Here is a 9,417-nt window from a genome sequence, read left to right as displayed (position 1 = left end):
GTCATAGGAGAACAAAACATATATGTATTTATATCAACATCAAGTATTATAGCATCGTATTTCACATGCCTAAATATTTTTGCTATTCCGTCCATCATTCTATGGACCCATGTTCTTCCTCGAGCTTATACACAATCACCTTTGAAACTCCCTCGATATTGAAAATCGAACCTGGGATCTCATTCTAAACATCATCGTTACTAGAATTCTATGCTTGCATCGCAACCTTCCTCGTATAGTAATACGATTCTCTATTGATAGAAGGAATAAATATTCAATAGGTAGATACTCTATTTAATTAGTCTATCAATGATAATTTATACACTACCACGACCCGATTAGTGGTACTTAATCTCAACCTCCATTCCAATACAACTCTCATGGTTGTAATCAGCTCATTACTCGCAGAATCATTGCTGCCTTACTATGGTCCACCACTGACCTACTGTCATCATTCACTTTCCATGAAATCTTAATATCTAACCATACGGAGTCCATACATGTCGTATAGAATACTTCTAAGGAGTTAACATAACCACCAATCATAATTCATGAAGAACACTCCAAACTCTGATGTACTTTCATGACATGAAGTAGATAAAATTGCAGAAGAGTTTCAATCAAAGTAACGATAGCAGGTTAATACCATTCTTAATCATATGCCTTCAATAGAAGACTTAACTCAAAGGTTCGTTTAGTCCTTTTTGAAACATGGTCCTGGATTATTCTCAAGATAGTACCTTCTGAGATAGATAGCCCGCTCATGGTGATTACACAAATTAAACCTTTACCAAACTACTATTACGGTTGGGTATTGCACAGTCATCAGAAGGAATGTCAATCTTCCAAACTATAATACAACCTGCATAGCTTTAACCATCATCACTATATTCCTTTGGCACAAGCGCCTATAATTATCCTCTTACCTTTAAAGTGTCGGCCACCTCTTTGGCCTTTCCTGATAGTAAAATTTCCTTACAGTCAATGTCATTTTAACCACCTCCAAATAAATTTTCTACCTTATTTCAATCACAGCTTATGTGAAGATGTTTTCCTTAAAATCTGATGAGTAAAAAAAAATTACCATTTTTCTATAAGTTATTGCCTCAGTCTTAGAGGTTAATCACTGTCATGACTGACTCTCAATCATAATTAGAACATCTTTTATCTTAAGTCCTAATTGCCCTGAACAATTTCAACCATTACTGGTTCGATCCATACCTTCTCGTGGTTTAACACGTGCCTCACTTGGCATCAATATAATTACGTCATATTTCCTTTATCAACATTTCTATTCTTGAAAATTTTGAATTTTGCCTTTCTCCTTGTAAAACCTCTAAGGTTATCCTTGAATCGTTCCTCCTGTATTCCCTAGATACAGGGCATATCAAAATACCATTTACTAATACTAAAACCATTGTCTATATACTTCTGAATAATTTCTCCACTGATTCTTAAAGGTTGTTATTAGCTTAATGATTTCCAATTCATACTGTCAAAACTCATACTATCCCTATTAAGGGTGAAATGCCAACCTTTATGCATTCCCCTAGGATTAGTTTTAAGTTACCAATGTTCTATCCTTAATTCCACCTTTAAAAAGGTACATGCATCCTTCCATGGATAAATCAAGTCATATATCCCTGATAAGGGTGTCTTATTCAATCGTTCCCACCTCGATAGTATATGCCTAATTTCACAATAACATCTATATTCAAAATGAGGTCAATCAATATGGCCTACAAAAGATAACAACGGTTATCCGCTTTTCTTGCCTAATTTGGTAACGATAACAAGGATGTTCTGGAAGATATTGGTCGTGTTCAACGTGAACCTCTTCTTAATAATTCCTTATTTACTTTTGTTGTTTATCTCAACAGTCACCTCAATGTTGGTATATCTTTCATACATGGCGTCTCCCTTTGTGGGTATCAAGCCACCGGTCTTACACTTCACATTCTTGAAGGTCACTTCCTTCATCCAATTTTTCCTAATTTCTTACTTCCTTGCCTCCTCAGTCTATCAGCGTCTCATTATTTATCCTTCGAACTATCTCAAGGTTTCCTCGAATCCTCCCAACTTACAGGGGATAAAATATATGTATCTCTTGTTCCTTCAATCATCAACTTTAACTCATGGTGAATCACCCTCATCCTGACGATTACATATTTTTCTATTTCTATTGCTACGAGTCTTTAGGGTTTCCTCATACCCAACTCCCTTATCATTCCTCAAACTCTATTGCCTTTATATTCCTTTCCACTTCAGTTTCTTTTTATTTTCCTTTCTCTTATCATTAATTCATGAACCAACACAACATAAGCATTGATTTCATATATCCCGTCATTCTGGATTCGTGTCCTCAGAATGAATCTTGATAACTTTTACAACTTAGATTCATAATTCATCATACTCATCTGCCTTTATTCAGGCCCTAAAGCTTTTACAATCTCCTTATCTTTGGTAATTACTTTCCCGAAAACAATTGACTGAACTTAAATCAATTTATTATAATCTCTTGCTTCGTGCCTTCCTTGGCTTTTCACCAGCGGGTGGTCTCTCTCTTAGGAGGGTAAGTGACAAAAACAGTCTTTTGTGGTTCGTCAATCATTTAGAATCTCAAATGATTCCTGTATTTCCTTTAGCCAGGCTCTTGCCTCGACTAGGTCAGCTTGTTCCTTGGAACTCTGAGAGCTTAGCGACTTATAGGTCCTGAAAGAATTTCCTACCGCATTGTTTCCTCAAGGTGGTGGTTGGGGATAATAGTAAAGGTTTTGTTTAGGCAGATCCATGGATTGCCCAATAGGAGTACCGTCCTGGTTCTCCCTGTCTTGCTCGACTTCTGTTTCCTCAGTATGAAATGTTTCCTCAGTACTTGGGGTTATCTTATACGTTAAAATCCTCATTTTCCACTCCATTATGTTACGGGCTCCTTCTATCTTGATGGCGCCCTCCCTGACTATCACATTTAGGGTTTGCCCTTAATCTTATTCCTTGAACTATGACTTTCATCTAAGATCTCATCTTTAAGCTCTTGAACATTTGGAACCCAAATTCTATAGGAATACCTCATTATTCCCTTATCATCTTTCTCGGTATTAATCTCATATCTATTTGTTGGCTCTCTGCCTTCATTCATCACTCTTTTTTTTGGCATAATATGATTTGTCCAATAATTCGGGCTGTATTGCAATCTCAAACAGCTTTTCGGTACCGGCTCCGGCTACCTTCACTTCTATTTCCATTTTCTCAAAATCTCTTATAAACTCTCCAAAAGACATTATCATCTTGAGTCTCTCCTTTTTACTAAGGGCATCAGCCACCATATTGGCTTTCCCCGAATGATAAAGAATCTCCCAATCATAATTCTTGATTAGCTCTAACCGCCTCCTCTGGCGTATGTTGAGCTCTTTCTACGTGAAAATGTACTAGAGCACTTATGGCTTAGGTAATTCTCGCATTTCTCACCATACAAGTAGTGCCTCCAATCTTTAGGGCAAAACTATTGCCATGATCCCAAGCTCATAGGTGGGGATATCGAATTTTATATTCCCTTAATTATTTTGACGCGTACGCGATTATCTTGCTGTGCTGTATAAGAAGCACCCTAATTCCTTATACGAAGCGTCACTACAATTCACAAAATCTCCTTTTTCATCCGGCAATGCCAACATATGGGTCGCCACCAACCTTTGCTTTAGTTGTTAAAATCTTTTCTCGTATTTCTCTGTCCATTCAAACTTCTTAGTCTTACGAGTAAGCCGCTTTAAAGGGGCTACTATCTTTACAAACTTGAACGAACCTCCGGTAGTGACCGGCCAATCCTACCTCTGGTAGTTTCCCTAACCATGGTCATCAATTCCTCAGTGGTCCTTTATTCATTCTTGTTAGGATCCTCCACGGGATTCTTCTCAGTAACAATCCCTTCTAGGACAACATCCTCAACCGCTACGTCCTCAATATGAATATCATCTGGTCCCTCATTAGGGTGTTCCATTGGATCCACAATCTGATCTCCAATAACTAATAAAACATCATCACGTTGTTGCTCCTCAACCTCAGGGTTCGGAGTCCCTCTACCATATATGATAATGAACTACGCTTCTATCACGATATTTATAAGGGTTCCCATAAGGGTTTTAACTGTCAGTACTACGTTAGGGAGCCCGACTATGAACTTGGCAAGAGTTCTTATTATCTTAGTGAACTTATTATCTTAACGTCACATCATCTCTGAGGTTTATAACGCTTAGCTCTGATACCACTTCTGTAACACCCCCAGATCCGGGGTCAGGGATCCGGGTCGTCACGGTCTTTCATTCCATAATATCACTTCACTTAATTAATAATAATTAACCTTATGTTGTGACCCCACGCTAACACACACCACAACCCGTTATAGTCTCAGAGATGAAATTGAAATAAGTATAAGTCTTTGAATCCATAATTTAAAAGTTATTACAACCCAAAATGATTACTTAATAAGTTTACAATTAATTGTCATTATCTGCCACAAGTTATAATTATACATAATTGATTCTCAAAAGTAGAATGCCTGATCTACCAATAGATATTCCTCTGCAGCTACAACATCAACGGGAAGACGCGGGACGCTTCCCACGCGCTTGCACTGGGTCTGCTGGAGTCTGGCCATCTTTCCTAACTGTTGTTGTGTGATGAAGAAATAAAGCAAGAGTGAGCCTTACAGCTCGCAAGATAATATATAGTGATAACCATAATACAAGTATCTAAATGGATACTTACTAGAATCTTTTATCAAAAGTAAGATAATTACTTACTGGATATAAGCTTAAAGGAAGATGAAGTTACCAAATACTTCACTATACTTATATCATTTATAAGGCTACTTGAACTACCACTGTTCAAAGTATTATAGGTTTTAAAAAAAAAGTCATCTCATAGATGAGACCACAAGTTAAGACTTGAATAGATTCAATCTTTGAAATATTATTGAATGAAATAAAGTTACGAGATACTTTATTTAGTCCCGATATATATCCAAATATATATCTCTTAAACATTTCCTGGAACCTCTGTTATGTAAAGTATGAACAGAGCTGGTAACATCCAATGAATTTTGGAAAGGAAAAGAATTTTGGCATAAACCCGATATCTTGCTGATCAGGCAAAGATACCAATAAGTAACCTTTTCTACTAGTAGATGGATGAATCCCCCACCGGTCATCACCCTGGCCACATAAGGTCCTTGTGCTGGACCGCCACCCGGCCTCTTACGCGTTGATGGACTGCCACCCAGCCACTTACACTTTGATAGACCGTACCCCGACCTGTCGCTTATGCCGACTCAATTAGATGGGCTTACTTCCCGAACGTTGGGTAAGTAATCAATTCATTTTATCTCAAAACAGCAACCACGTTGCGAATGTAAAATGCACCACAGAGCTGGATCCCCCAGGTTTTGAGCGAGTATTTAAATCCCCTTTGAAAGGAAGATCTTAAATATAAAAATGAGTTTTGGGGTCCACTCTAACTTTAAAAATCATTTTGAAGACTCGAAAACATTTTTAAGAATGTTTGGAGTACTGCTGATTTATTAAAATAAATCAGTCCCGATATATTAGAAAATATCTTAATATTATTATTTAAATAATATTCTCATAAAGATAATCCTTATAAAAATAATCGAAGTAGAATTTTTAAAACTTATACTTGAAATGGATATTAAATAACCAAAGATATACTTATATGAAAGTACTATCTTTATTTGATTAATCGAAAATAAGTTTGATTCTTGACACCTTATTCTTTAATAAAATAAAGAATATAATTTAGTAATAAGCGGAGTCATAATACCTCGAATGAATATTATAAATAATATTCATTAAATAAAATAAAGGAGTCATACATCCTCAAATGAATATTCAAATAATATTCAATTAATAAAATAAAAGGAGTCATAAGTCCTCAGATGAATATTCGAAATAATATTCAATAATAAAATAAAGGAGTCATAAGTCCTCGGATGAATATTCAAAATAATATTTAATAATAAAATAAAGGAGTCATAAGTCCTCGGATGAATATTCGAAATAATATTCAATAATAAAATAAAGTTATCGAATAAACCTTATTCGATTAATAGTTTTGAAAACTATAACCATATATATATATAAATATATATATATATAAAATCTACTCGGGATCCCCGACTCCCGGTTTTAGAAAATGTTTTCACCTTTGGGTCCCTATACTAAGGGTATATGCAATTTACCGCTATTCTCTAGCATAGGTATTATCAACTGAACCAACAGATATATATGGCAAGAATACGAAACAGGCATGCATATGTACCATATCACATGCTACAATATATCGCAAGTTTCTTACCAACTGCCTATTACACCTTACATAAATGTTTCATACTTCAATTAGTCCTTTAAGGTCTTTAACCTATGTTTCAAAGTAAGGCGAGGGGTAACGGTTTGTTCGCGAAACGTCGTTACTTAAAACGGCCGTTTCTCCTAAACCGTTCATCGAAATCAAACGAACCACATATCAAAACGAAGCTCGTAACATGAACTATCTAAACATGGAAATGATCAAAACCTAGTAGTGAGTTCAAGGGTTCTGATGTTAAGAACAAAAATAGTCTACGGTAAATCGGGCATTATGGCGGCTATGTTTACGCGATTTCCCAAATTTAAACCATTCCAAAACAACCACCAATCAACCCCAAATCAATCATACAACCAACATCCATCCAAAACACACTCCAAAAGCCCCAACAACTCAATATTATCAACTTTATACTACCCTCAAACATGAACTAAAAGCTATACTTAAGTTCAATAACTAATTAACAAGATTTACAACTCCAAAAACACCACAAAACCAACTAATCTCTACAAACTCAACCAAACTTTAAACAAACAAGCCTCATGCTTCACATATACTATATAAATCATATTCATTCCTAATTACTCAAAACCAAAGCTAGGGTTTGGAGTTTATACCTTCCTTGGAGCTTTTAATCCATGAAAGATCCTTGAAATGCCCAAGAAAGCCTTAATCTAACCTCCTACAAGCTTGTTCTTTCAAAGAAATCAAGAACACAAAAATTAATTTCAAGAAAGTACTATTCACCATCTTCTTCCATGATTTATAGAAAAAGATTGGCTTGGAATTAGAAGCTTAAACTTATAGGAAGTATGTAACTATTCATGGGGAAGCTTAGATAAATACCTTGCTAAATAGTAAGTGGTGGAGCTTGGATCTTCATTTTTTAAGAAGGGGCCGAGAGCTTCATGAAGAAAATGGGGGTTTTGTGTTTTTTGATGAAAATGAAATGTTTTGGCTTGGTTGGTTGCTTTTTGTCTTGTTTTTTGGTTAATTACCTTTCTAGCCTTGACTTTGTGTGGTTTTAAATCAACCACATCTCCTTCCCCTTATGTCATGCTTATGTCACATTGCTATGTCATCGTCCCTTCTAATCTCTTTGATTAGCTTCTAATTGTTTGTCTAGTGACCGCTGATCTGTTATACGGTTCGCTTAACTTTCGTTTTCGTTTATCGTTTGAAGGATCATACCCGGGATCTTATTACTTAGGTTTCCTTAACCTTTCTCAATATATTGTATTCCTTTTATGATCCTCTCTTATAATCCTTTAATTTAAATCCTTGTTATCATGTTACCTTATACTCAATTCTTTCCGTATCTAGTGGATTTCCGGGAAAATTAAAGTGTTCGGAATTGGATTCTGACGATCTTTACATATACTTATATACCATATAGAGTGCCAATAAAATCTCAGAATATCCATAAAAGAACCCCTACCTAGTGTGGCATGAAAAGTTTTCTCATTCAGCAAAAACACTATTCATAAGGATTTCAAAAAATTTCCAAAAATTGGGGTTATTACAACGATGGTTTCTTGCTCTGTCTCAGGCTCTTCAAGCTTTTGGCTTCGTTCATGTGGTTAGTGATGCTAGTTTGTTTCATTTTCAACGAGATAATTCTGTTGCTTATTTGCTGATTTAAGCGGAAGATATGTTACTTATTGAAAATAATGTCAAGTTAATTGATGAGGTGGTTCAATTTTTGACTACAAATTCAAAATCAAAGATCTGGGTTCTATTCATTTTTTTCTAGGCCTTGAGTTACACAGGTTTGTTCGAGATATTTTTGTTAATGAGGATAAATACATGATTGATATTGTTAAGGATTGTGGGCTCTTCAATGCTAGAGTCTTTTGCATTCTTATGGATTAATATCATATTTTGTTGGGTGATGTTACTACTTCATACTTATGTGATGTTACTGCTTACATACGTTTGGTTGGGCGTCTTATCTACTTGACAATTACTCATCCAGATTTGTCTTATCCAGTGCATGTTTTAGCTCGATTCATGAACACTCCTCGTGAGTCTCACTGGTTTGTTGCATTGAAGGTTGTTAAGTACATCAAGGTTACTTGTTTTCAGGAGCTGTTTTTTTCTTCTGTTCCACTTCTGTCCATTACTGCTTATTGTGATGCCGATTGGGCTAGTTGCCCTGCTACTCGTTTATCCCTTACTGATTTTTGTGGTTTACTATGGGATTCACTTATTTCCTGGAAGTGTAAGAAGCAGGATATTGTGTCTCGTTCATCGGCTAAGGCTGAGTACAGATCTCTTGTTGATACGTGATGTGAACTCAATTGGATTGTTTCTCTGTTGTCTGAAATGCAGTTCACTAAGCTCAATCTTATTCAGCTATTTTGTGACAATATGTCTATTTGTATATAGCCTCAAACCATGTGTTTATGAACGGGCCAAGCACATTGAGATGGACTGTCACTTGGTCCGTCAGAAAATGCAGCAAGATTTAATAGCAACACAGCACATTGCTTCTATTGATCATCCAGTTGATGTCTTCCCTAAGTCCTTGGGTTCTTCACAGCTTCTTCATCTTCTTTCCAAGTTAGGTATTTCTGATTTCTCTTCTACTACACCTCACTTGCAGGGGGATGTTCCTCTACCTACTACTTTTGACTCTCAACTGAAATAAGACAGCTCGGCATCTTTCCAGCTCAGCAAGAGTTAATTAGGGAGTTAGCAGTCTAGATCCTATCTTGTGACATTAGATATATAGTGTATTTTTGTTTAAAGTCTTAAATGTAACAAACTAATATACATTTTTCATTCTCTTAAATATAGTTGTTCTTTACTTCACTTTATATCAAAAAACAATTGAATTCAAGTCAATTCAACCATTTCCTTCAGCATATTTTAATGTTTATTTATAACTGAAAATTGGTCGTAAATGATTTTACATTTGCGATCAAACTTTAGTGACCAAAATATAGATTAGTTGTTAAAAATATATCTAATGTGGTTTGCCAAGTTGGCTTGTGTGGGGCCAAATATCAAGAAACATAATTATTAACGGTCTTTCTA

This window comes from Apium graveolens, chromosome 5 (genome assembly GCF_009905375.1).
Source record: "Apium graveolens cultivar Ventura chromosome 5, ASM990537v1, whole genome shotgun sequence".
NCBI classification, from domain to species: Eukaryota; Viridiplantae; Streptophyta; class Magnoliopsida; order Apiales; family Apiaceae; genus Apium; species Apium graveolens.
Note: the sequence above shows the minus strand (reverse complement) of the source record.